This window comes from Balaenoptera musculus, chromosome 11 (genome assembly GCF_009873245.2).
Source record: "Balaenoptera musculus isolate JJ_BM4_2016_0621 chromosome 11, mBalMus1.pri.v3, whole genome shotgun sequence".
NCBI lineage: Eukaryota > Metazoa > Chordata > Mammalia > Artiodactyla > Balaenopteridae > Balaenoptera > Balaenoptera musculus.
In genome coordinates this window covers 98,049,377-98,076,697 of record NC_045795.1, presented here as the reverse complement: position 1 = coordinate 98,076,697, position 27,321 = coordinate 98,049,377, and the positions used below count along the sequence as shown (strand labels likewise).

General features: G+C 45.3%; 2 protein-coding genes and 1 pseudogene across 2 annotated transcripts in view; 1 reads left to right on the top strand and 2 right to left on the bottom strand.

Moving 5' to 3' along the window:
* The window catches only part of ATG7 (autophagy related 7), a 334,957-nt gene extending 322,822 nt beyond the window's left edge, over positions 1-12,135 (bottom strand). Inside the window, exon 1 of the mRNA XM_036867771.1 lies at positions 12,115-12,135. The gene's annotated coding sequence lies outside the window, so the exon portion shown is untranslated. The remainder of the gene's footprint in view (positions 1-12,114) is intronic.
* The window catches only part of HRH1 (histamine receptor H1), an 83,747-nt gene extending 71,557 nt beyond the window's left edge, over positions 1-12,190 (bottom strand). The window contains exon 1 of the mRNA XM_036867773.1: positions 12,115-12,190. The gene's annotated coding sequence lies outside the window, so the exon portion shown is untranslated. The remainder of the gene's footprint in view (positions 1-12,114) is intronic.
* Positions 11,778-27,321, top strand: part of LOC118904301 — a 49,551-nt pseudogene continuing 34,007 nt past the window's right edge.

The following is a 27,321-nucleotide window of genomic DNA, read 5'->3' as shown; positions in this document are numbered from 1 at the left end:
ATCTGTCTTCATCACCCTGCAAAGCTGTGTCTGCCTGTCCACTGTAGTGTCACCTGTGCACAGCAGGGACACGATCCCTATGAACTCTCCAAATACAGCTCTGCCTTCCCACTCCTCTGCTGCTGGCCCGGACGTTGCCTCTTTGGGTTTGGCAAAGATTTCGTTCAGCCCCAAGAACTTAAGTGAGGACTTTGTCTTCTGCAGGCCACTGGTCAAAGGCCAATGTCATTGTCTGACCCAGTAATGAACTGCAAGGCTGTTCTTGTTTCTGGCTTGATTTAAGAACTCCATAAAGGAAGCAGAGTCAGGTGAATGGTTCGATTAAGTGGAGAAGCTATAAATCATCTACTCCCAGAAGAACTGGAGTGACTTCTACTAGGGTCCCGATATCAGAACACACAACACTATCTATGTCTGTACCCCTACGCGGCAGAGAAGAAGCAGGGGTGGACGAGGAAACGGCCTGTCTTTATGGGCAAGAAGAGTTTTAGAAAAAAGAGGGGGAAAACACCATACATTTCCATCTCTCGAGGAGTTTACAATCTGCTGATGGAAAGAGACAGGTAAAGCAGGTACTTATTTTACATTATGATGAGTGCATGGTGTCACAGAAGCACCTGGCCAGTCTGGGGGAGCAGGCAGAAATGAGAGAAGGGGATGGCGGCCCTATAGATCCCTTCCTTGCCCATGCCCACCCCTACTACATCTGCTTCCCCTACACAGAACATCTCTCCTGCCCCCTGCCCACCTTGCCCGCCTTAATTGCTTCCTGTTACCCTCCCTAATCACACGCTATGATGTGGCCTGACCAGGTCACCTGCTGGATGACCACAGGCCTTCCCACCTCTGCCCGGAATATCCTTCCTTCACATGTCTACCCCTCAAAACCTTATGTTTCAAAGCCCTGCTCACGCTCATTCATTCTTTCATTCAACAAGTATTTCTGAGGGCTTACCATGTCCCTGACACTGTGATGGGCACTACGGATATAATGGGGAAGCCGCAGGCCATGTCCTCAAGCTACTTAAAGCCGTGGGGAGACAGAGGGTCACAATAAGGAGTAATACGTGTGTGGTAGATGTGAGTCCAGAGAAGGGTCCTAGCCCAGCCCTGGTGGGGTGTGTTCAGGGAAGCCTTCCTGGAAGAGACTTCTGAGCCCTTACAAATGAGGTTAAAATGGAGAGGGGTGCCTATTAATGTACGTGAACCTATATAGTTATAATAATAGCTGACATTTATGGATGCTACTAGGAGCCAAGCATTGGGCTAAGCACTGCACACATATTAACTCCTTTTCAGTCCTTACAACCCTATGGGAGTGAGTACTGTTATCATTCCCATTGCCAGATGAGGAATCTGAGGCACAGAGAAGTTAAGAACTTGCTCCTGGTCACACAGCTACTAAGTGGCAGAGCTGGGGTTCAAACTCAGTGCAGCCCAGAGCCCAGGCTTCTGACCACTGCATTCTGTTGTCTCAGGCTGTCAGTGTTATTCTGACATTTCCTCTTTTCATTTAACCATGAACTTATCACAGACATCCTTCTAAATGGTGCAACCCAGGCCCCATTCTACTTAATGGCTGCAGAGGGAGGATGTCACTGGAATTTGAGCAGGGAAGTGATTTGATCAGATTCTTCCCTGGGAAACAGGCAGGGGGCCACCTAGGGGCAGGGGAGCTCTCTTGGGGTCCTGGGGAGGGAGGACCTAAGCTTAGGACCTATCCTAAGCTCAGGCTGGGATAGGGAGGACGCTGAGGGGAGCTGGGCTCCGGGAACATGACCGGGCAGCAGGGTGCAGCACTGCACCTCTCAGGGGATTGCGGAAGTGGAAGAAGGGGTCCTGAGACCCCCCCCCAACCCCGCCGCCTTCTGCTTACAAGCCTCTTACAGACCCAGCATCTTTCCCTCTCACCCCACCCTAGCCCGGCGTGTCTGATTCTCCCTGAGCACACCCCAGCTGGCACTTCCAATTAAGAGTTATCGACCATCGGGGCTTCCCTGGTGGCGCAGTGGTTGAGAATCCACCTGCCATTGCAGGGGACACAGGTTCGAGCCCTGGTCCGGGAAGATCCCACATGCCATGGAGCAACTAAGCCCATGCACCACAACTACTGAGACTGCGCTCTAGAGCCCGCGAGCCACAACTACTGAGCCCACGTGCCACAACTACTGAAGCCCGCGCACCAAGAGCCCATGCTCCACAACAAGAGAAGACACCGCAAGGAGAAGCCCATGCACCACAATGAAGAGTAGCACCCGCTCACCGCAACTAGAGAAAGCCCGCACGCAGCAATGGAGACCCAAAGCAGCCAAAAATAAATAAATAAAATAAGTAAATAAAATTTTTAAAAAAGAGTGAATGATCATCAGTTTCAGTTCAGCTGACATGTGCAGATGTGGTGTCTATGGAATTCTTAATTCATTGAATATTCTTTGCCCAGGAGGGTCACATCTATTCTATCCAAAGTGCAAAAAACAAAACAAAAACACCACAAGTTACCCAGAAGCACTGCTTTAACACCGTCCTCTAGTACCACCCCATCCAGCCCCACCACATTCAGCCACCTGTCAGTCCTAGTGCACCTGCCCCAAACAGTCTTAGTCTGTCCACTTCTCTCCAGGGCCACCACCGCTGGTCTGAGTGACCTTCCTCTCTCATCTGGACGACTGCAATAGCCTCGTTCTTGGTCTCCCAGCTCCACTCTAGCATAAGTTAGTCCACATCTCTAGCCTCAGTTTTCTTATCTCTAAAATGGGCACACTGACACTTCTCTCACAGGGCTGTGAAGAGGACAGGGTGACATAATGAACCAAAAGCCCTGGCCGGGAGTGCCTTCTCAATAGATGACAGTTCCTTTCCTCCATCAGCTGGCTGGGAGGGATGAGAAAGGTGAGGGACTCTTCTGCTTTCATACTCTGCTGGTGCACATACGAAGCAGGCACCAGTGGCTTCTGCACCTCCCTGCCTCTCTTGACCTCACTCCCCCAGCTACAGGGCTTCTTGCCTGTTTCCTGCCTCTTGTTTCCTTCCATATAGTGGGAGCTCCTCTAGCTTCAGACCCTGGCCTCTCTCCCACTCCTCATTCACTCTCCGGGGCCTGTGCACGGTGCCACGTATTTATAATAGAGTTTGAGAGATGAAATAGGCAAGTCATACTCAGGCTCTTCTGGGCTGCTCTTAGGAGCCAGCCTGCCTGCTAGGAGCCTGCATCCGACTGGGCTCTCAGTCAGCCAACCAAGCCTAGGAGAAAGACCTAGGCTCTGCAGGGACCCAGCCCTGCCCGCCCCTGGGGCAGGTGGGAAACCCATCTGATTCTAGCCTTCAGCATTAGCCGGCCCACATGCTCCAATGCCACTCAGATCAGTAATAACGGTGACATTTTGTTCTCCGGCTACTTTGCTTTTTGTCTTAATACTCAGTTGGTCCAGAACTCAGGCCGGGCAGAGGAGTTCTATTTACTGGCCCCTCCCGCCCCCCAACAGGACTGAGCAGTGGGAGAACACCCTGTCCTCTATCCCTACCTTGTTAATGGAGATTCTCAGGGCCTCCCTCATCAAGCCTGGTGCTGGGTACTGTGAGAACCAATCAATAAATGACTGACAAATACTTACTGAGCTCCTGATACAACCGTGAAAATAACTCATCTTTGCTCAGTGTTACTTACTACTTTTGAGATGCCTAAAAAGCATTTTCAGGTACTCGAACGCTACGAAGTGCTGCTTTCTTCACCAACTTGGTGGTCTTTGCTGCAATTTGCATGATCAGGGCATGCGCTTGTCTTTTAGGATCTAGCTGTGAACTCACTTCCTTCATCCAGTAAGTTTTCATTGCACACCTACTAGGTGCCAGGTGCTATTAACGAAGGCACTGCAGGTATAGCTGTCAACCAGGCAGATGACACCCCTACACTCCTGTACTGGTGATCTGGTAGCAGTGATGAAGAAAATCAACAGACAGGGACTGGATTGGGCAGGGGTCAAAACAGGGTAGTCGGGGAAGGGCTCTCCAAGGAGGGAACATCTGAGTCCTCAGTGATGGGAAGGTGCCAGACATTGCAAGACCTGGGGGAAGAGGCTCTCAATAACGCTGTGAGTGGTGGTACTATTATTACTATTAATATTAGGATTCCCCTTTTACAGATGTGGAAACTGAGGCCAGGGAGGTTAAAACGCTTCCTCCGAGGCCAAAAAGGTGACTATTTATGGCACCAGGTCAAAACTCTGAAACCCCAACTATTGCCACCAAACCCACTTGCCTGTAGGTTCTAGAACTTTTAAAAAGAATCTTAACCTCGGAGATCTTCAACAAAGTAGCATGCAGCACACCCTCAAGGAGCCTCCAGTTTAATTTGAGAGAACATCTTTACACAAAAACACTCATCACACAAGGTGGGTCACAAATTAATGTATAGGATTAATACAGTTTCAAAAATTTTAAATCCAGTGGGATTTACTTTGAAACCTGACAAAATGACCCCCAATTTCTTGGGGAAAAAGAAATCCATGTAAGATAGTTATTTATTCATCGGTTTGTTTAATAAACACTTATGAGTTGCCAGGCTCTGCTGTCAATGCTTTTCAAATATTAATTCTTTCAAACCTCATGACTCATTTAATACTCATAACAATCCTGTAAGTTAATACAGTCACTAACCCCACTTTCTAATCAAGGGAATCAAGGCAAAGACAGGGTGGATGGCCTGCCTGAGACACACTGCAAAGTGGTGGAGCCAAGATCCAAACCTACGTCGTCTGGCCCTGGAACCTTTGCTCTTTGCCGTAAACTGAATTTACAAGTATCATTTACACAATTGAATTGATATGTACAATTACATTTTGTCTCTTTGTCTCTTTCTACCTGACATGAACTTGCTTTCAGAAGGTCTGACTTAAATGCAAAATTCATGGTTTCCCCCAAATTTTCTGTGGGGAGCCCTTGAGAGGCTCTTGGAAAAGTTAGACCGTCATCCTCCAGGGAGGCGGAAACTAGCTCTATCAGGGGCCCATTAGGCTCCGCAGGGTGGACGTGCCATACGAACAGTTAGATGCTTCGGACAAAGGAAAGAAAACAGGCTTCCACTGGGGGCCAGCATCAACAGTCACACCGGCAGACACTCGGGATCACATGTGTGCGATGGCGATGGAACTGGGCTTCACTTGCACTGCGGGAGAGGGCCAGCGGGATGGATTTATTTAGTGATGATTCTCTCCAACAACAGAGAAAAGCCATCTAGTAAATAAATGAAGTTCTCCTAAAAGAATAAACCGAGTGAGAACTGCCTAGGAAGTTTGAAAGAAAGAAAAAAGAGAGGGAAATAGAAGGGGAAAGCAGATGCGTTTGGGAGCTGTTAACATTTATGCTCCGCAGAGAATCCCCCGAGCAGCATGGCACAGACCTTTATTATAATTACTTTATTGTAATTACTCTCCTCCACCTGCGTGCCGCCCAGCCAGCGTCTGCCCTGGTCCCGCCATGACCCTGTCTGATGCTCGGCCGCCCGAATCAGCAGAAACTTCAACACCTGAACAGCTTGGAAGGAGACCCGTTGCTGAGGAGTGGGTGTCCAGGTTGCAAACCCTGAAATAGAAAACCACATGAATGGTGCTCCCTGGAGTTGTACGGGGCTGCAGCTCTGCCTCTGAAGATGCAGAGCAATTGAGGATCCGATGCAGGTAGCAGAGGCGAGAAAACGAAGAGCGAGCCAGTAGATGGGATGGGGACAACTAGAGAAATATGTGAAAAGAGGACTGAGTGAGACCTTCACCTTACACCCAAACCCAGACAGGTTAGACATCGATAATTTACTGTGAAAGATGAAACTATTAAAACAATTCACAACTAGAAACCTTGTCTTCCTAGTCTGAATAATGGGGGTAAGAGTAGCTACCTCATGGCCTTGTCATGGAGATTAAGAGATGATCCAAATTAGCACAGGGCCTTGCATTTCAGTCAAAGAGGATTGAGGGATGATTCAGCTGAGAAACTTGCCCAAATCTAGCCACCCCGGGGGGTCAGAGGGAAATGGCTGGAGGGGTGTGGCCCCAGGTCATAATCTGGGGATTTCAGGCAAACTGATATCACAGAGGGGGAAAGAGGACGTGTGCATGGATGGAGTCAAGTCCCTTCATCGCGGGCACCGGAGAGTAGTAATTCACAGCGTACACTGTCTGTAGACGCAGCAATTTTAGAAGCAGGAGGAGACAGGTACCAGACTTTCACCCTGGGCTGAACTTCCTTCATCTGGGATCCTTGGCTGGAAGAACCCTACCCAGAGCCCAAGGCGGGCTCTCCCCACAGCACTCAGGACAGCTGGGTTCACAGACTCTGCCCACTTCCCCCTGAGGCAGCCCGAGCATCTCCCTGTTGGAAAGTTCTGCCTTGGACTGAGCTGAAACCAGCTGTCCTCCCCACCCTGCACTTACCTTCCACCCAGTGGGGGTCCTACTGGTCCATTCTACCAAACTCTCAACAAGAACAACACCCAGCTTACATAATCTCTTCTAGAGAACCAAGGAAATGGGAACACAGCTCACCTTGTTTTATGAGGCCAGCATAACAGTGATACCAAAGTCTGACAAGTAAACACCAAAAAGGAAAATGGCCAGTGAATCTCACTGATGAACTCATGATGTTAAAGTCCTCAGCAAAAAGGTGATGAGAAATAGCCCAGCAAAAAAGATGCAACAGGACAACCCAAGTTGGGTTTATTCCAGAAATGCAAAAATCAATGTAGTTCACCATGTTAACAGATTGAAAAAGAAAAATCACGACCATCTGAGCAGAAGCAGGAAAAACATCTACTTCCATTTATGACTAAAAAGAAAAGAAACTCGGCAAACTGGGAATAGAAAGGAGCTTCTTTACTCTGGTAAAGATTATCTGCCAAGGAAATTCCCTGGCCGTCCAGTGGCTAGGGCTCGGCGCTTTCACTGCCGGGACCTGGATTCAATCCCTGGTCGGGGAACTAAGATCTCACAAGATTATCTGCCAAAACCCTAGATAAACATTATACCTAACTGTCAAATGTAGACAGCTCTTCCATGAGAGAGAGAGAGAGAGAGAGAGAGAGAAACCCCAAAGGGAAGAAAGGATTGGAAAGGAAGAAACAAAACTTATTTGCACCTCCTATAATTGTATACACAGTATCTCCAAAATAATCTACAAATACATTTTTTTTGAATTAGAGAGTTTAGCAAGATTTCTGGATACAAAATCAATGTGCAAAATGCAAAAACATTTCTCCAAAAAGCAACCAACATAGCATAATTTTAAAATATATATATGTGTAGATAGATATAGATATACCATTTAAAATAGCATATAAAATATCAAATAACTAGGAATATATCTAACAAAAGATGTGCAAGACCACCAAGGGACATTAGGACACTGGATCTAAACTGTATCCTAAATAATGAAGAGAGATACCATGTTCATGGAAGTCTAAATACTGCACCCTCCACCCCCAAGGGGCAATAGAGAGCTCAGCAGGAACATCTGGCAGATCAGAGTAACCTGGGCTTATATTCTACCTCCTGTTGCTTCTAAAATGTGTGACTCTGTTGTGTTCGACCAAGCCCTCTGAACCCCAGTTTCCTCACCTGTAAAACATGGATAGCCATTCCTGTCTAGTTGTGAGGAGTCAATAGATAATAAAGCACTTTGTGGGGGGAGGAGAGGGATAAATTTGGAATTTGGGATTAACAGAAACACACTACTATATATAAAATAAATAAAGAACAAGGACTTAATAGGAAACTATATTCAATACCTGTTTTATATATATATATATGACTGAATCACTATGCTGTACACCTGAAACATTGTAAATCAACTATACTTAAAAAAAAAAAAGGAAAGAAAGCACTTTGCAGAGTGTTGTATAAAAACAGGGATTCTTATGACTAGCATTTTTGCCCCTTGTTGGTCTAAGGGTAGGGAAAAAGCTCTCTCTCCCAGATTAGGCCAGCTGTGTCTCTGCTTTTGCTCATCAACTTGTCATCTAAAGGTACTGTTGAGTGCTTATTCTGTATACAACATTTTTTCATTCAGTGCTCACAGCAACCTATAAGGCGAGTGCTATGTTAGCCCCATTTTACAGATGAGAAAGCTGAGGCTCAAACAAGCAACTTGTCATTCATATATTCATTCATTCATTAGACATTCATGAGCCCCTTCTATGTACCAAGAGCTGTGAATACCCTGGTGAGTAAGATGGACATGGTCCCTGCTCTTTTAGAACTGATAGTCGAGGTGGGAAGATAGACAAAAATCATACCACAACTAACAAGCTGGCAGAACTAAGATTCAAACTCAGGTCTGCTGGACATGAGAATCCATGCTTTTAACCACCCCCGAGGTGCCTTCCTCAACCTCCTCTGTTCCATCCTCTCTGTTGTGATGCAATGGTTTCTAACGTCCACTCTGCTGGCAGCAACAAGTTTCAGTGGGTCTTGCCATCCAAGGTGCTGCACAAATTGAGAGCTGTCAGCTTCGATCCTGGCCCATGTGACTCTCATGCACTATCACTGCAGAATTACAGCAGGGAAGATGAACGCATAGAGAGGAGAGGCATCCTGTACCCGCCCCCCCCAGCATCAGCAGCATTGTTCCCAATGAGTGTGCGCCTGAGTCCTCTGCCACCAATAACGGCAGAAGTGAGTCACTCATAAGTAAGATACAGGAGCTTTATTGTAATTACATCCCGAGATTCAGAAATGCTCAGCGTCACTGTGAAAGGGAGGGCAGCAGGTGACTGGGCTTGAATGATCCTCTGCCAGGTACGTCTTTCAGATAAAACGTCTTGGATCAGGAGCAATTACAGCTAATGCCCAGCCTGAATGCTAATGAGAATTACTTACAATTGCTTGTAATTCTTTGCCATTTATACTACCTGCTTTTTTCCTTTTCTTTTCCACCCTGGCATTAACCCTGAGAAACAGACACTAGAAGATATGATTAATGGCCATTTTGCAGATGAGGAAATTGATGCTCAAGGTCACTCAGCTCAAAGGGCCAGGGCTGGGGTTCTAATCCTGAACTTTTTTTACTACACCATTCTGTCTTTAAGGGGGAAAAAACCCCAGAACTCTGGATATGTCTTCTCCACCAGGAAGGTGCACAAAATATCAATCTGAAAGGCAGCTGGGGTGGCGTGTTCTGCTGACGTGTTTGCCTTGGTGAGGACAGGGCAGACCTTATGAAATGAACTTCACACCTACCTTCTGCCCTCCCACAACCATCAAGAGGCCCACACTTGTCCCTGAGAAATGACCACCAAGAGGCCCACGCTTGTCCCTGAGAAATGACCACGAACCTGAGCAGAAAGATAAGAAGAATCCTTCTCGTGCCCCACAAGCCAGAAAACTGTCCCAAATCCATGCCCCTCAGAAACATGCCAGAGCATCAAGTTCAAGCTGCAGTGTGAAGGAGTGAGGTTTGCCGCAACAGTGGTAATCATGGTAATGCCCAGCATTTGCTCAGTACCTCATAGAGCACCAGAAGTTTTAAATAAGTTTGCACTGGGACTTGAGGTTTTAGGCTATTTAAAGCTTGAGCCTACACTAAGACTTCTTACATTACATCTAACACTAGACTACTCGCACTTTATAGACGAAAAAGCAAGAGTCTTAAGGAAGGCAGGCAGGCAGCTCGCAGGTGGCAGAGCCAGGTTACCAAGCTAGGCCTGTCTGACCTTAACAGTAACAACAGTGACAACTAACATTTAAATAGCATTTTTATATACTGCCTCATAAAAGTGTATTGTATCTAGGTGCTTTATGTGCATGAACACAATTAGTTCTCTCACCAACCCAGTGAGGAATGTGCTAGGAATACTCCCATCCTAAAAATGGAACAGAGAGGTGTAGCAACCTGCTCAAGGCCACAGGGCCCATAAGTGACAGTGCTGGGATCTGAGCCAGCTCCAGAATCCACACTTTTGATCTCTTTGCCATGTCTCCTCTTTGTTATAGAAAGGCCACACCATTTCCACCAGGCACTCCTGGATTGTAAAAAGGAAAGCACAAACAGGAACATGGAATTCTGAGAGAGTCCGAGGAAAGGAAGTTCAGATAAAAGTTCTTCCTACCTCGGACAGTCAGCCAAGGGGGGAGCACTCCCAGCCAGCGCTGTCCAAACTCCTCTGGGCTGCAGGGGCTTGGAGGCAGCTCCCGCCTCCACCCAGCTCTGAAATCCTGTTCAGGCAGTGCTGAGCCGTCTCCACCATCTATCCTGGAGGGATTCTCTCTGACACATGAAAATGGTATCAGGCTTCCCTACAGACTTTCCCTCCATCAGGGGAAATACCTCTTGAGACAGCAGGGTAGCCTCAGGCAGCCTCAGGCTTCCATGTGAGGGTCCAACCAGCCCTGGGTCAGATTAGGGAATTTACGTGGGGCTGTCAGGGATTCCTGTGAGTGATAACCACTCAGCAGCAGGCCTCCTACACGACACCTATCACAGAGAAAGGAGAGCGGTGCAGGGGCATCAGGGACCCTGTTGCCTGGCATCTCTCTCTTTTCACCTTTGCTGCTGCCAGTCACAAGCAGGAGGGACCTAAGGTCCCATCTACAGCCTGAGTGTCACTGACAATCTGGAAGGAGTCAAGGAAGACCTGTGTTCAAATCCCAACTCCTCCACGGACCAGGTGGGCAACCCCAGGCAAGCTATTTAACCTCTCTGAGCCTCAAAAGACAATCTGTTCAATGAGTCTAGTAATAATAGTGCCCACTTTGCAAGGCTGCTGTGAAAACTAAGTGGGATAATGCATAATGATACTCTGACGGGTCCATTCTCTCTCTCTCTCCCAGTCTCTGTTGGTCCCTGCCTGACTCCAAGATTAAAGCTAAGATTGGGGCATTCAAGACCTCCCTATCAGATCCCCAGCTCTGCTCTCCTTCATGCTCTGCAGACACACTCCATCTGTGCTCCCGTCACAGCGACTTAGCCCCCATCATGGAATGAGTGCCCCAAGTACCTTCCGGCCGGGGGACCTGGTTCACATAGTACTTACCCCCAGCACCATTCCTTCATCATCGGGTTCCCGGCCTGAGGTGGGAGCCCCCTGCCGGAGGACAGCGACCCTGCCTGGAGCATCTCTGCATTACCAGCTCCCAGGCGGAGCGGACACCTCAGAGAGATTAAGGGATTGGGGTGGGGTCTCTTTGGGGGGCGGGGGGCGGGGAGGGGAGAGTCACCCAGAGAAGGAAAGAGGTTTCCGTGAAGAACTGCTGCGCTCCAGCTCCTGACTTCCTTGGCTCCTTCCAGAAAAATCGAGAGTAACTTCTGAAATTTGGCTCTCACCTGAAAGGGCAGCCCAACGGGCTTCTGCCATCAGAATCCACTCCCTGAAAGTAAGGGCCACTAATCTTTCCAAAGGATGCTCCGTGAGGCACAATGAGGAGGTGGTGGTCCGCCCTGGGTTTGCAGCCATGCTGTAGGAGCGTGGGCAGTGGTCTCCACACTTCCCACACCAGACCCCTGGTGACGCTGAACCTGGGGCTTGCCCGCATGTGATTAAGTGGTTTGGGTCAGGCTGACTCGGGTTCAAAATCCTGGCTCTCTCCTTAACTCGGTGGTGCTCCTGGTCACAACTTTCCCTCTCTGAGCCTCTTTCCTTCTCTGTAAAATGGGTATAATAATGCCGGTTCATCAAGTTAAAGGGAGAACCGAAAGAGATCACGGATACCCAGTGCCTGGCACATTCAACGCACTCAAGAGATGGGCTCGGACTGTGGGGAACATCAAACTCAGAGCCTAGGGCAGCTCTGGGAAAAATGGAGACTCGCCCTCCCCTGTCGGAGCCGGAGGCAGACGCCTGGGGCGCGCACGGTGGTGAACCCAGGCAAAGCCACAGGTGTGTGCGCGTCGGGGCGGGGCCAGAGCTGGGTATCAGACAGGGTGCCGCGGAGCCAGCCGCGCTCCGGGACCCTACCCGCGCCGCCCACGGTCGCCAAGGCCCCGGAGCGCGCCCACCCCACGCCGGCGGCTCAGGAGCTCTGCGGCTCCGTGGGGATGCCCAGACCCAAGCCCGGCCACGCACAGCCTCGCCTCGCAGCCGCGGCCGCACTCCAGCCCCTGCCCGCGCCCTGCCCGCGCTCCGCTCCGACTCACCGGCGCCGGCTCCCGGGAAAGTTTGGCGGCGAGGCGGCCGCGGCAGCCAGGATACTCGGTGCTCGGCGACGGCGGCGGGGGCGCCGAGGGAGCGGACCCGGAGGCGGGGCGCGGTAGGAGGAGTCGCGCCGAGGAGCGCCAGCCCAGAAGGCGGGAGGGAGGCGGAGACCTGGGCCCCCGGGCCCGCAGTGCCACCGCCTCCCGCTCTGTGCTCCTAGGCCGCCCCCTCTCCGCGCACGCTGGAAGGCGAGCGAGGGGGCGCCACAGGCTCGGACCCCTTCTCCCACACCTGCCCCAGGGTCAAAGCTGCTCCCGCAGAGCGCCCCGGCCTCCGGCTCTGCACGGTGCGGAGGTTCCTCGGGTCTGGAGGGAGAGGTTGAAAGCAGGGTCAGAACCCTGGCGAGAACGTCCTCCCCGCCACACACACACACCTGAGGGCAGACAGAAATAGATGAGTCAAACTAAAGAAGCAGAGAGAGAGAGAGAGAGAGTCACAGATGCGATGAACCACACAGCCCGACTGACAAAGACATCTAGTGACACCCCACTTCTCCGTGTCCCTGCCAGAGAGGCCAAACTAGGAAAAGACAGACAAAGCCAGGCAAAGACTGGGATTGACAGATAGGGACCCTCCCTCTAGAGCTTCCACGGGGAACTAGAGAGACCCCCAAGGTCTAGAACCCCACACCCCTCCCCTGTTTCTCCCCAGCCGCTCAAATGAGCTCGTTTCAAAATTCAGTGTGTTCCAATTAGCATCCTGAAGCCTAAGGATGGGGGTGTGGTTCTTCTGCAGGTCTCCTCTGCCCCTGACTCTAGGAGCCTGAGAATTCTTACTGGCTGCCTTCATTTCCAGAGCTGGGGAAGAGAAGTAGATTTTCCCCTCTCTCCTCAGCGCCAGGAAAACTCCACTGGAACCGCTCAACTGTTATCTTATCTCAACACTCCAAAAGAGACACTCAAACTGAGTGGGAGAGGTGGGTGTTTGAGAAGGAGGGAGGGAACTCCCTGGCGGTCCAGCGGTTAGGACTCCCTGCTTTCACTGCAGGGGGCACGGGTTTGATCCCTGGTCTGGGAACTGAGATCCCACATGGCCCGCCTCGCGTCCAAAAAAACCAAAAACAAAACAAAAAGAAGAAGGAGGGAACTGGGAGGGGTGGCTGTGTGTGGGTTTGGGGATATTTCATTTCATGGGGGTATCTTAGCCTCTTCTGAGTAGAGGGAAATTCCACTCAGTGGTGGTGAAATGGTGTAGAGCCAGTTTGAGGCCCAGCTTCATGAGCTGTGTATGGTACATGAGTGATCTCTCTTTCCCGCCTCAGTGTCCACATCTGTAAAATGAGGGTTAATTAAAACAGCTGCCACTGTGCCATGCACTTTTCTAAATGCTGCAGGTGCTTACTCATTTAATCCTCACAACACCCTGAAAAGGCAGGAACTATTATTATCACTATTTTGCAGAGAAGAAAACTGGGGTACAGAGAGGTTAAGTAACTTAGTCAAGGTCACACAGGAGAACTGGGAATCCAACCTATGCAGCCTGGCTACAAGATCCAAAGTCGTAATTAGTGTACTGTAATCTTCAACTTGATGGGGCTGCTGGTAAGTTCCATGAGGTCATTTATGTAAAGGACTTAGCAAGTGCTCCATAAATGGTAGCTGACAGACCACTAAGCCTGTCTACAAGGTGGGGATTAAAGGGCTGATGGTAATGCCCAGAAACAGGAGACTTTGGATTCTGGATAACTGACAGACCATGTTACTATCCTGGGCCCCAGCTCTGACTTTCATGAATCTGAGAGGCAAAGGATTCCCCATTTGTTCCTCTGACCAGCCCCCTGTGCATGAGCATAACCCCACAACCAGGACTCACCCTGAATCCACAGTAAGCCCCCTCCCATTCCCTGGTGAGTCTCCAGGGCCCCCATATTTTACACTTTACCAGACTGATACACCCTTTGGAACTGAGTTAGCACTTGTGGTAGCAACTGTTATAAGCTTTTTAAATTTCTTAAAATTTTATTTATTTTTTTATACAGCAGGTTATTAGTTATCCATTTTATACATATTAGTGTATATATGTCAATCCCAATCTCCCAATTCATCACATACACACACCCCCTCCCCCGCCCCCCGCCGCTTTCCCCCTTGGTGACCATACGTTTGTTCTCTATATCTATGTCTCTGCCCTGCAAACCAGTTCATCTGTATGATTTTTCTATGTTCCACATATATGCGTTAATATACGATATTTGTTTTTCTCTTTCTGACTTATTTCACTTTGCATGACACAGTCTCTAGATTCATCCACGTCTCAACAAATGACCCAATTTCGTTCCTTTTTATGGTTGAGTAATATTCCATTGTATATATGTACCATATCTTCTTTATCTATTCGTCTGTTGATGGGCATTTAGGTTGCTTCCATGACCTGGTTATTGTAAACAGTGCTGCAATGAACATTGGGGTGCGTGTGTCTTTTTGAATTATGGTTTTCTCTGGGTATATGCCCAGTAGTGGGATTGCTGAGTCATATGGTAATTCTACTTTTAGTTTTTTAAGGAACCTCCATACTGTTCTCCATAGTGGCTGTATCCATTTACATTCCCACCAACAGTGCAAGAGGGTTCCCTTTTCTCCACACCCTCTCCAGCATTTGTTGTTTGTAGATTTTCTGATGATGCCCATTCTAAGTGGTGTGAGATGATACCGCACTGTAGTTTTGATTTGCATTTCTCTAATAATTAGTGATGTTGAGTAGCTTTTCATGTGTTTCCTGGCCATCTGTATGTCCTCTTTGGAGAAATATCTATTTAGGTCTTCTGCCCATTTTTGGATTGGGTTGCTTGGTTTTTTTAATATTGAGTTGCATGAGCTATTTATATATTTTGGAGATTAATCCTTTGTTGATTCGTTTGCAAATATTTTCTCCCATTCTGAGGGTTGTCTTTTCGTCTTGTTTATGGTTTCCTTTGCTTTGCAAAAGCTTTTAAGTTTCATTAGGTCCCATTTGTTTATTTTTGTTTTTATTTCCATTACTCTAGGAGGTGGATCCAAAAAGATCTTGCTGTGATTTATGTCAAAGAGTGTTCTTCCTATGTTTTCCTCTAAGAGTTCTACAGTGTCTGATCTTGCATTTAGGTCTCTAATCCATTTTGAGTTTATTTTTGTGTATGGTGTTAGGGAGTGTTCTAAGTTCATTCTTTTACATGGAGCTGTCCAGTTTTCCCAGCACCACTTATTGAAGAGACTGTCTTTTCTCCATTGTATATTTTTGCCTCCTTTGTCATAGATTAGTTGACCATAAGTGTGTGGGTTTATCTCTGGGCTTTCTATCCTGTTCCATTGATCTATATTTCGGTTTTTGTACCAGTGGCATATTGTCTTGATTACTGTAGCTTTGTAGTATAGTCTGAAGTCAGGGAGTCTGATTCCTCCAGCTCCATTTTTTCCCCTGAAGACTGCTTTAGCTATTCGAGGTATTTTGTGTCTCCATACAAATTTTAAGAGTTTTTGTTCTAGTTCTGTAAAAACTGCCATTGGTAATTTGATAGGAATTGCATTGAATCTGTAGATTGCTTTGGGTGGTGTAGTCATTTTCACAATATTGATTCTTCCAATCCAAGAACATGGTATGTCTCTCCATCTGTTCGTATCATCTTTAATTTCTTTCATCAGTGTCATAGTTTTCTGCATACAGGTCTTTTGTTTCCCTAGGTAGGTTTATTCCTAGGTATTTTATTCTTTTTGTTGCAATGGTAAATGGGAGTGTTTCCTTAATTGCTCTTTCAGATTCTTCATCATTAGTGTATAGGAATGCAAGAGATTTCTGTGCATTCATTTTGTATCCTGCAACTTTACCAAATTCATTGATTAGCTCTAGTAGTTTTCTGGTGGCATCTTTAGGATTCTCTATGTATAGCATCATGTCATCCGCAAACAGTGACAGTTTTACTTCTTCTTTTCCAATTTGTATTCCTTTTATTTCTTTTTCTTCTCTGATTGCCGTGGCTAGGACTTCCAAAACTATGTTGAATAACAGTGGGTGAGAGTGGACATCCTTGTCTGGTTCCAGATCTTAGAAGAAATGCTTTCAGTTTTTCACCATTGAGAATGATGTTTGCTGTGGGTTTGTCATATATGGCCTTTATTATGTTGAGGTAGGTTCCCTCTGTGCCCACCTTCTGGAGAGTTTTTATCATAAATGGGTGTTGAATTTTGTCAAAAGCTTTTTCTGCATCTATTGAGATGATCATATGGTTTTTATTCTTCAATTTGTTAATATGGTGTATCACATTGATTGATTTGCATATATTGAAGAATCCTTGCATCCCTGGGATGAATCCCACTTGCTCATGGTGTATGATCCTTTTAATGTGTTGTTGGATTCTGTTTGCTAGTATTTTGTTGAGGAGTTTTGCATCAATATTCATCAGTGATATTGGTCTGTAATTTTCTTTTTTTGTAGTATCTTTGTCTGGTTTTGGTATCAGGGTGATGGTGGCCTCATAGAATGAGTTTGGGAGTGTTCCTTCCTCTGCAATTTTTTGGAAGAATTTGAGAAGGATGGGTGTTAGCTCTTCTCTAAATGTTTGATAGAATTTGCCTGTGAAGCCATCTGGTCCTGGACTTTTGTTTGTTGGAAGATTGTTAATCACAGTTTCAATTTCATTACTTGTGATTGGTCTGTTCATATTTTCTATTTATTCCTGGTTCAGTCTTGGAACGTTATACCTTTCTAAGAATTTGTCCATTTCTTCCAGGTTGTCCATTTTATTGGCATAAGAGTTGCTTGTAGTAGTCTCTTAGGATGCTTTGTATTTCTGCAGTGTCTGTCGTAACTTCTCCTTTTTCATTTCTAATTTTATTTGATTTGAGTCCTCTCCCTCTTTTTCTTGATGAGTCTAATCATTTATCAATTTTGTTTATCTTCTCAAAGAACCAGCTTTTAGTTTTATTGATCTTTGCTATTGTTTTCTTTGTTTCTATTTCATTTATTTCTGCTCTGATCTTTATGATTTCTTTCCTTCTACTATCTTTGGGTTTTGTATCTTCTTCTTTCTCTAGTTCCTTTAGGTGTAAGGTGAGATTGTTTATTTGAGATTTTTCTTGTTTATTGAGGTAGGCTTGTATTGCTACAAACGTCCCTCTTAGAACTGTTTTTGCTGCATCCCATAGGTTTTGGATCATCATATTTTCATTGTCATTTGTCTCTAGGTATTTTCTGATTTCCTCTTTGATTTCTTCAGCGATCTCTTGGTTATTTAGTAACGTATTGTTTAGCTTCCATGTATTTGTGTTTTTTTACGTTTTTTTCCCTGTAACTGATTTGTAATCTCATAGTGTTATGGTCAGAAAAGATGCTTGATATGATTTCAATTTTCTTAAATTTACTGAGGCTTGATTTGTGACCCAAGATGTGATCTATCCTGGAGAATGTTCTGTGCGCACTTGAGAAGAAAGTGTAATCTGCTGTTTTTGGATGGAATGTCCTATAAATATCAATTAAATCTATCTGGTCTATCTATGTCATTTAAAGCTTGTGTTTCCTTATTAATTTTCTGTTTGGATGATCTGTCCATTGGTGTAAGTGAGGTGTCAAAGTCCCCCAATATTAGTGTGTTATTGTCGATTTCCTCTTTTATAGCTGTTAGCAGTTGCCTTATGTATTGAGGTGCTCCTATTTTGGGTGCATATATATTTATAATTGTTATATCTTCTTGGATCGATCCCTTGATCATTACATAGTGTCCTTCCTTGTCTCTTGTAACATTCTTTATTTTAAAGTCTATTTTATCTGATATGAGTATTGCTACTCCAGCTTTCTTTTGATTTCCATTTGCATGGAATATCTTTTTCCATCCCCTCACTTTCAGTCTGTATGTGTCCCTAGGTCTGAATTGGGTCTCTTGTATGTAGACAGCATATATATGGGTCTTGTTTTTGTATCCATTCACCGAGCCTGTGTCTTTTGGTTGGAGCATTTAATCCATTCACGTTTAAGGTAATTATTGATATGTATGTTCCTATGACCATTTTCTTAATTGTTTCCGGTTTGTTTTTGTAGGTCCTTTTCTTCTCTTGTGTTTCCCACTTTGAGAAATTCCTTTAGCATTTGTTGTAGAGCTGGTTTGGTGGTGCTGAATTCTCTTAGCTTTTGCTTGTCTGTAAAGCTTTTGATTTCTCCATCGAATCTGAATGAGATCCTTGCTGGGTAGAGTAATCTTGGTTGTAGGTGCTTCCCTTTCATCACTTTAAATATGTCATGCCACCCCCTTCTGGCTTGTAGAGTTTCTGCTGAGAAATCAGCTGTTAACCTTATGGGAGTTCGCTTGTATGTTATTTGTCGTTTTTCCCTTGCTGCTTTCAATAATTTTTCTTTGTCTTTAATTTTTGCCAATTTGATTACTATGTGTCTCGGCGTGTTTCTCCTTGGGTTTATCCTGTATGGGACTCTCTGCGCTTCCTGGACTTGAGTGGCTATTTCCTTTCCCATGTTAGGGAAGTTTTCGACTATAATCTCTTCAAATATTTTCTCGGGTCCTTTCTCTCTCTCTTCTCCTTCTGGGACCCCTACAATGTGAATGTTGTTGCATTTAATGTTGTCCCACAGGTTCCTTAGGCTGTCTTCACTTCTTTTCATTCTTTTTTCTTTATTCCGTTCCACAGCAGTGAATTCCACCATTCTGTTTTCCAGGTCACTTATTCGTTCTTCTGCCTCAGTTATTCTGCTATTGATTCCTTCTAGTGGATTCTTCATTTCAGTTATTGTATTGTTCATCTCTGTTTGTTTGTTCTTTAGTTCTTCTAGGTCTTTGTTAAACATTTCTTGCATCTTCTTGATCTTTGCCTCCATTCTTTTTCCGAGGTCCTGGATCATCTTCACTATCATTATTCTGAATTCTTTTTCTGGAAGGTTGCCTATCTCCACTTCATTTAGTTGTTTTTCTGGGGTTTTATCTTGTTCCTTCATCTGGTACATAGCCCTCTGCCTTTTCATCTTGTCTTTCTGTGAATGTGGTTTTTGTTCCACAGGCTGCAGGACTGTAGTTCTTCTTGCTTCTGCTGTCTGCCCTCTGGTGGATGAGGCTATCTAAGAGGTTTGTGCAAGTTTCCTGATGGGAGGGACTGGTGGTGGGTAGAGAGGGGTGTTGCTCTGGTGGGCAGAGCTCAATAAAACTTTAATCCGTTTGTCTGCTGATGGGTGGGGCTGGGTTCCCTCCCTGTTGGTTGTTTGGCCTGAGGCGACCCAACACTGGAGCCTACCCAGGCTCTTTGGTGGGGCTAATGGTGGACTCTGGGAAGGCTCACACCAAGGAGTACTTCCCAGACTTCTGCTGCCAGTGTCCTTATCCTCACGGTGAGACAAAGCCACCCCCTGCCTCTGCAGGAGACCCTCCAACACTAGCAGGTAGGTCTGGTTCAGTCTCCTGTGGTATCACTGCTCCTTCCCCTGGGTCCTGATGCACACACTCCTTTGTGTGTGCCCTCTAAGAGTGGAATCTCTGTTTCCCCCAGTCCTATCATAAAGTCCTGCAATCAAATCCCGCTAGCCTTCAAAGTCTGATTCTCTAGGAATTCCTCCGCCTGTTGCCGGACCCTCAGGTTGGGAAGCCTGACGTGGGGCTCAGAACCTTCACTCCAGTGGGTGGACTTCTGTGGTATAAGTGTTCTCCAGTTTGTGTCACCCACCCAGCAGTTACGGGATTTGATTGTATTGTGATTGCACCCCTCCTACTGTCTCACTGTGGCTTCTCCTTTGTCTTTGGATGTGGGGTATCTTTTTTGGTGAGTTCCAGTGTCTTCCTGTCAATGATTGTTCAGCAGGTAGTTGCGATTCCAGTGCTCTTGCAAGAAGGAGTGAGAGCACATCCTTCTACTCCGCCATCTTGAACCAATCACAACTGTTATATAAACTCTTGAGGAAATGCATTTCTGCTCTCTGCATCTGATAGGAGTGAAGGGGGAAAAATACCTCGGAAATGGCTGGGTCTATATCCATCCCCTCTCTCCTTTCTGCAACTCAGCAAAGGCTTGATTATTTGGAATTCCTCTCCAAAGTTTCACTTCCTGGGCTGGTTTTAGGCCCGCTAAGTCCATAGTGATCAGCATTTTTAGAAACATCAGCATTTGAGAAACAGTATGTCAGACATTATTTGAAGCCCCTGGTGACCAGGGTATGTGTTGTTTTCTTGTGCCATTTGAAACTGATGTATCATGAGATAACTCAGGCCATATCCTGGGTGTGTGGGGTGGAGAGGGAGTAGCCAACTTACTAAGAATATACAGACAGCGGAAGAAAAATGGTTAGCCCTTTTGTCAGACTTACTCTGTGTCAGGCTATTCTAAGAGTGCTACATAATCTAATTTATCTGCTCACAACAATCCCATGAGGTAGGTACTATTATCATCCTATTTTGCAGATGAGAAAACTGAGGCAAAAAGAGATGAGGAGACTTGTTCAGAGAATACAGCCAGTGAGTCACTTCAAGATCAGACAGGTAGGAAGCAGCTGAACCGGGTCTGGAACCGGGATCAGTCTGGCTCCACAAGCCTATTCCTACTTCTGTGGTTTGTGAAAGAAAACTAAAAAGGGGGAACCACTTGAGCCCCTGCGTAGAGACTAGAGGTATGGATTAAAAAGAAGTAGAGATGAATTACAAGTTTGGGATTAACATATACACACCATTATATATAAAATAGGTAAAAAACAAGGACCTACTGTATAGCACAGGGAACTATACGCAATATCCTGTAATAACTTATAATGGAAAAGAATCTGAAAAAGAATATATGTATAATGAATCACTTTGCTCTACACTTGAAACTAACACAACATTGTAAGTTAATTATACTTTAATTTAAAAAAGAAGTAGATTAAAAATATCTACTCTGCTACTTGTTAGTTCTCTGCTTACTTTGCTTCTCTGAGCCTCAGTTTCCTCACCTGTAAATGAGAATAATAACGCCTATGCCACGTCCAGGATTTTAGTGATGATCTTTTGGTTTCAGGGTACATTAAACCCACTTATAACTAGCTTTAGCCAAAAGGGGCTTTAAACTGAAAACTGCAGGAAGTCATTCTGGATTCAGACACAGTCCATGTCAGAAGCTTAAGGGAAGTTGTCATAAATCTGTATCCCTCTATCTCTTGACTGTTTGCTTTTGTATCAGTTTTATTAGCAGGCTGGGTCTCTCCACAGGGACGCAGAAATGGCCAGTTAAGCAATCGCAAGCCAAGAGATCACTCCCTTCCCCAAACCTCCAGCAAAAATCCTAGGGTTGACTCCCATTGGCCTGGCTTGGGTCACATGCCCAGCCCTGAAACCGTCATGGTTGCTCTGATTGGCCAAACCTGAGTCACATGCTTACAGCTGGAGGGAGGGGGTCAGCCCCTCCCAAGTCACAAGGACTAGAAGTGGGTAAGGGATGGTTTTGTAAAAGAAAATCAGGGTGCTATTAGCAAAACAACAGGGCATCGGTGCTGGACAGGCACAGATGTCTACTTCCTCACAGAGCCATTGTGTGTTAAATTCTCTTATGTGTGCAAAGTATTTGGCTCTGGTGGGTGCTCAGGAACTGAGTCCCTCCATTCTTTCCTCTCCTCTAAGAAACAGTATACACATCCCACCAAATCTAGGCCAACTGCTTCCTTGTTCACGTGGGGAAACTAAGAAGGTCCAGAGAAGGGAGGGGACTTGCCCAAGGTGACCCAGCAACCAGCCACAGAACCCAGCTGATCAGTCATAGAATCTGTGTCTTTTGACCTGAAACAAATCTCAGTTAAAGTCTTAGCTGAGAACACTGAGAACCCCTACTAACCAAGGGAGCTGTCTTCTCATTTGCACAGGGGAGACTGGAAAACTGCAAAGCGCTTAAGGCCCAGAGGAAATGATGCCACTCACACTGGGCTCCAACTGTGCACCACGCTGTGGACTGGCAGATCTGGCAGAGTGCCAGTCCAGCTCCCCACCCATCACATTAGGAATCTGGCCACTTCCTCAGGAGACTGCGCTCTGGAGGCTGAGAGACCCAAGTGGGCATTTTTCATACGCCTGCCCAAAGTAGGCAAGATGGCCCTTCCCTTGTTTACTTTCCTGGTTAGTTTGTGAGAGCGGCTGTGCCTCCTTCAGGGCTAAAGTGGACCAAGTAGCAAGCATGTGATTTAGAGTTGTCAAAGTTGATCCTTTCAACTTGACCCTTGACTCAGTTCTAGAGTTTCTGGCCTTGGGCAGGTAGTCTAACGTCTCCACTCTAAATTAATTAGACTGGCATGCTGTGAAGCTCTCTGTGTCAAGGAATGTGAGCAAGAATGGCACACATCAAGCTGGAATGACAAGACCGCTCCCTCCATCCCCCCTCAAGTAAAGCACATCGGTTTTGTGTACACACTGCTGCAGGGAGTGTACCTTGCTACAGGCTTCCTGGAGGGTAATTTGGAGCCAGATGTTGAGAGCTTTAAAAATGTTCAGACTATTATTCCATAGTCTAAGCATGTTTCCTGAGAAAATAATCATGGCTATCACCAAGATATGCATAAAGATGTTCATCGCAGGATTGCATATAATAGTAAAAGACTGAAAAGAATCCAGATGTCTAACCATAGGGGATTGGTCAAATAAATTATGGTACATCGATAGAGTGAGCTATTACACAGATAAGATCATATTAGAGAATACAGAATTATGTGAAAACTGATTATAATATGAATGTTAAAGGAGCAAGTTATAAGTGACTAGGTATGCATAAACTCATTTTGTGAAAAAATATACATATTTATGTATTAAAGAGCTTAAAGTGCCGTATCAGGGATAGATGGGAAGGAGAGAAAAATTTGTGGGTGCTTTCGGTTTTCACTTATCTGTATGTTTTCTAACATTTCATTAATAAATTTGTATTACTTTGTTAATTAGGAAAAATGCCCAGTAATTTTTATAAAAGGGTTTGTGTTGGTTTCCTTTTTAGAAAGCACTTTCACTTATTAAAAGATCACAATCAGAAGTGAGGTTAGATTGATATCTCTCCCCCCCCCCTCTCTGTTTCTCTATCTCTGGCTAGGACGTGTGGAGAGGAATGGGGAACTGAAGGCTGGAAGAGCAGCAACAGCTACAGAGCGATACAGTGCAAGAAGGGGTTGCACCAGGAGGCTGTACCCATTTGCTGTATGACCCTGGGCAAGTCACTCAACATCTCTGGGCCTCAGTTGCTACCTCCACAAAATGAAGTGTTTGGTTACATTATCTCTGGAGTTCTTTCCAATGCGGAAATTCTAGTATGGATAAGTTCTGTGACCTCCAGTGAACGTTCATATATGCTCCAGGGGAACATGTAATGGCCCAGAAATGTGTTCAGCATAAATTATTTTTGTCTCTCCAGCCCTGTGAGACTGTGGAAAACTCTGCTTGGCCTCTCTGTGGCTTAGCATCTGCTTTCTGCTCAGTCTCTCCATCCAGCTACTTTGAAATTGGCAAATTCATGGAAAAGCACCTAGAATATCGGGCTCACCTCCACGTGTTTCTCTTACTCTGGGATCTTGATCCCTCAAGTCCTGGCTTCCTGGATAGCTCTTCGAAGCCTTCTAACAGATTTTATTTTTCTTTTCAACAATTTTATCTAGGTTTTCTAGTTGTTTATTGAGAGGATTGATCTCTACAAGCTAGTATGTCATGGACGGAAGCACAAATCACTTCATATGTTAGTAAGTGAAACAGCTGTTTATAGAATGGTATGTACAGTGGGTTCTATTTATATGCAAAGTATATATATGTGTTTATACAGAAGAATCAGAGAAAGAACAAAAGCTATACACAGTACCTAACTGGCAAGGTTTTCATTTTTTAACATAAATATTTCCAATTTTATATAACAAACACTGAGTATGTCCAAACTGGGATTGACTTTTGAGGTCATTTATACCCATTTTGAAAATGAGGAAATTGAGGACAAGAACATTTAAATTTATTTCATTTTAACAATTACTGGAGGCTTGTTGTGGGCAGAGAACCATACAAGGGGAATCAGGACTTCCAAAAAACTGTAATACCTAGTTACCTATTCCTCCATTAGAAGTGTCTCCAATGTGTGCTAGACTTTGGGATATGAGGATGCAGATGACAAGAATCTGCCCTCAAGAAATTCTAGCTGTGGAGATAGATATTCAAATAAACCATCCCAGATATGATGTGATACATGCTAAACTGATGCTATGGCAGAGACTGATTTTCTTCTTAATAGCCATTCTCTCAACATCCAACTAAAAGACTGTATTTCCCAGCCTCCCTTGTAGTGAGTTGTGGTCATGTGACAAAATTTTGGTCCATGAGATGTAAGGGGAAATGTTGTGGGGATTTCTGGGAAGTCTTTTTAAAGGTAACAGCCAATCTCCTTTTCTTTTCTCTGCTACTTGGAATGTAGATGCAATGGCTGGAGCTTTAGTAACCCTTTTGACCTACACTGTCACCTTGTGAAGGGATCCCTATACTAGGATGATGGAACAGATAAAATAGCCTTAGTCACCAACACAATGGAGCTGCTCTATCAGCCCTGGATAATATATCTTTATGCTTATTTTACATAAGAAAGAAACAAACTTATTTCTTATGCCACTATTATTTAGGATTTTCTCTTACATGCAGATAAACAAAATCCTTACTTATACAAATCCTAAAAATAAAGTGTTATGGGAGCAAAGGAGTGAAGGAGGGAAGAATGAATATTTCCATTCTTGAGCATCAAGGAAGTCAGGGTAGGTGTGGAGGTTGTGAAGAGTTCACCAGTGAGATGGGCAGGGATTAAAGAGGAAGAGTGGACCATGCAAGGAGCACGGGCACAGGGCTGGGAATGGGCACAGGGGTGTTGGAATCATGCAGCCTGGATTCAAATCCCATCACAATCACGTCAGTGCTCTATGCCTCAGTTTCCCCATCTGTAAAATGGGGGTAATAATAGTGTCAGCCTCATCGGCTTGTAGTGAGGATTACATGAGTTAATATCTGTAAAGTGCCTGGTGCCTGGTGAGTGCTCAGTAAATTCTGGCTGTTAATGCGCTTATCCGCAAAATGGGATAATCATAGTCTGACCTCTTATGGCAGCCAATGTGGATAACATAGCACAGGGCTTTACCCATAGTAGGTGCTCAGCCGCATAGCCCTCTTTCTTTCCTTGCCCTCAGGGAGCTTACAATCAATATTTAACAAATTTTCACCAAGCCCCTACTCTGGGCCAGGAGGTCGCTGATTCCAGGATGAATCAGACCTTATCCCTGACCTCCAGTTACTCACAGTCTCAAGGAGAGGAAAGGAGTATAAAGAGACAAGCATAATACCATGTGGAAAGTGCAACAGTGGTCCAAGTTCAGTCCATGAGCTCAGGTGAGCAAGAAAGTTAACTTTATTTTGGTTAAACGAGCTCAGTCTCTGCTATGATCTCCCATACTGGGTGGGAAACCTTAATCTCAGGAGAGTTGAGATTTTCCTATTTCTCTGGGGGTGGTGTCTCCGTTCTAGGGATCTTGTGGGGAGCATCTGGGGTTCATCGTCACTTATCCACGCTGACATCTGTTGAGACATCTTTATTCCTATCTGAGAAGGGGTCACCCACCCACGCAGGCCACTGCTAAGTTGTCCCTTGTTCTGAAGTCTCATCCCCTCTCTCAGCTGCTTCCAGGGCCCTTCCAAGTGCACAGGAACCATTGCTCAGCTCCCATGGCCCCCAGGGCACAGGGAACTCTGTTAGACATATGAGATTCTTCTGCCCAGCCACACACAGCCATTTTTCTACTAAAGAGTCTGCCTAGGAGAAGAGCACAGGTCCTTTCCACTTTTAATTTCCTTGAACTTATCTGGGGATTCTGTGGTCTCTCCAAGTTTAGGGCTGTGCCCCTAGAAGAGGCAGGTTCTACTCTTACTTTCCTCAGGGGTTACACCATCCATATCCCCCTTTGCTGATGCTCCAGCCCTCTCCTCACTCTTCTCTAGAAACTTTTGTCTGGTTTCAGGGCGGCAGAACCTCATCTTAAACCCCCTGCATTTTCCCATATCAATCATGTCATCAATGCACAAAAGCCTTTTCCTGTTGCCCTGAGACCCTAGATTTTTGAAACTCAAAAACCAGGAAAAGATTCTGGTTTCTCTTTTTCTGCAGGGCCAGAAAAGGACAGTAGCCTTGAAACAATAGCTTACTATTTTTTTGTTGTAATGGTGGCAGCAGGGGGTTACATGTAAGGCTTCTGGGTAACAGAAATTAGCAAGAATGAAAAACAACCCAATGAGCTCCCTCCATTTCCCCCTGCCCCCAGAATAGCTGGAAGTAAGAAGACTGACAACATCAAGTGTTGGCCAGGATGTGGAGCCACTGGAACTCTGGGAATGCGAAATGGTATAGGCACTTTGGAACACCACTTGGCAACTTTAATAAACATAGATCTACCTTATGATCCAGAAATTCCACTCCTAGGTATATCTCCAAGAGAAATGAAAACATATGTCTACAAAAGACAGTGCATAAATCATAACAACTTTATTCATAATAGCCCAAACTAGAAACCACCCAAATATCCATCAACAGGAGTTTGAAAAACCAAGTTTTGGTAAGTTCATACTATGGGATACCACACAACCATAAAAGTAGACGAACTATTGCTGTCCACAAAACACAAAAGTCAAAATCATCATTCTGAATAAAAGAAACCAAACACAAAAGAGTAAATATTATATAATTCTATCAATACTTATATGAAGTCCAGTAACTGGCAGAACTAGTCTATAGTTTTAGAAGTGGTTACCTCTTGGGGAGAAGGAGGGTGACTGTTATTGACCTAGGAGGGGCACTGGAAGTGAGTGCTGGAAAAGTTCTAAACTTTGATCTTTGGGATGGTAACACAGGTATATAGATAGGTAAAATTTTTAATATTTGTGCATTTTACCATATGTAAATTATACCTCAGTTTTAAGAAATCAAATTTTCCTTTAAAACACAGAGGCTAACATTTCAAAAATAATATGCTACGCTGGTGCCACAAAGAGGTAAGCCCACAGCACTCTTTGAAAGCCCAGGAGAGGCAGTAACCACACAAAAAGAAAGAGATGTGTGTGCCTGATGATATTGCTTGGGTTCCTAGATCCAGCCACGCCTGAAGACTAACCTGGACTTTTCATCTATGTGAGCCAGTGGATTCTATTCCTAGAATAATTGTTTGAGTTGGCTTTTTGC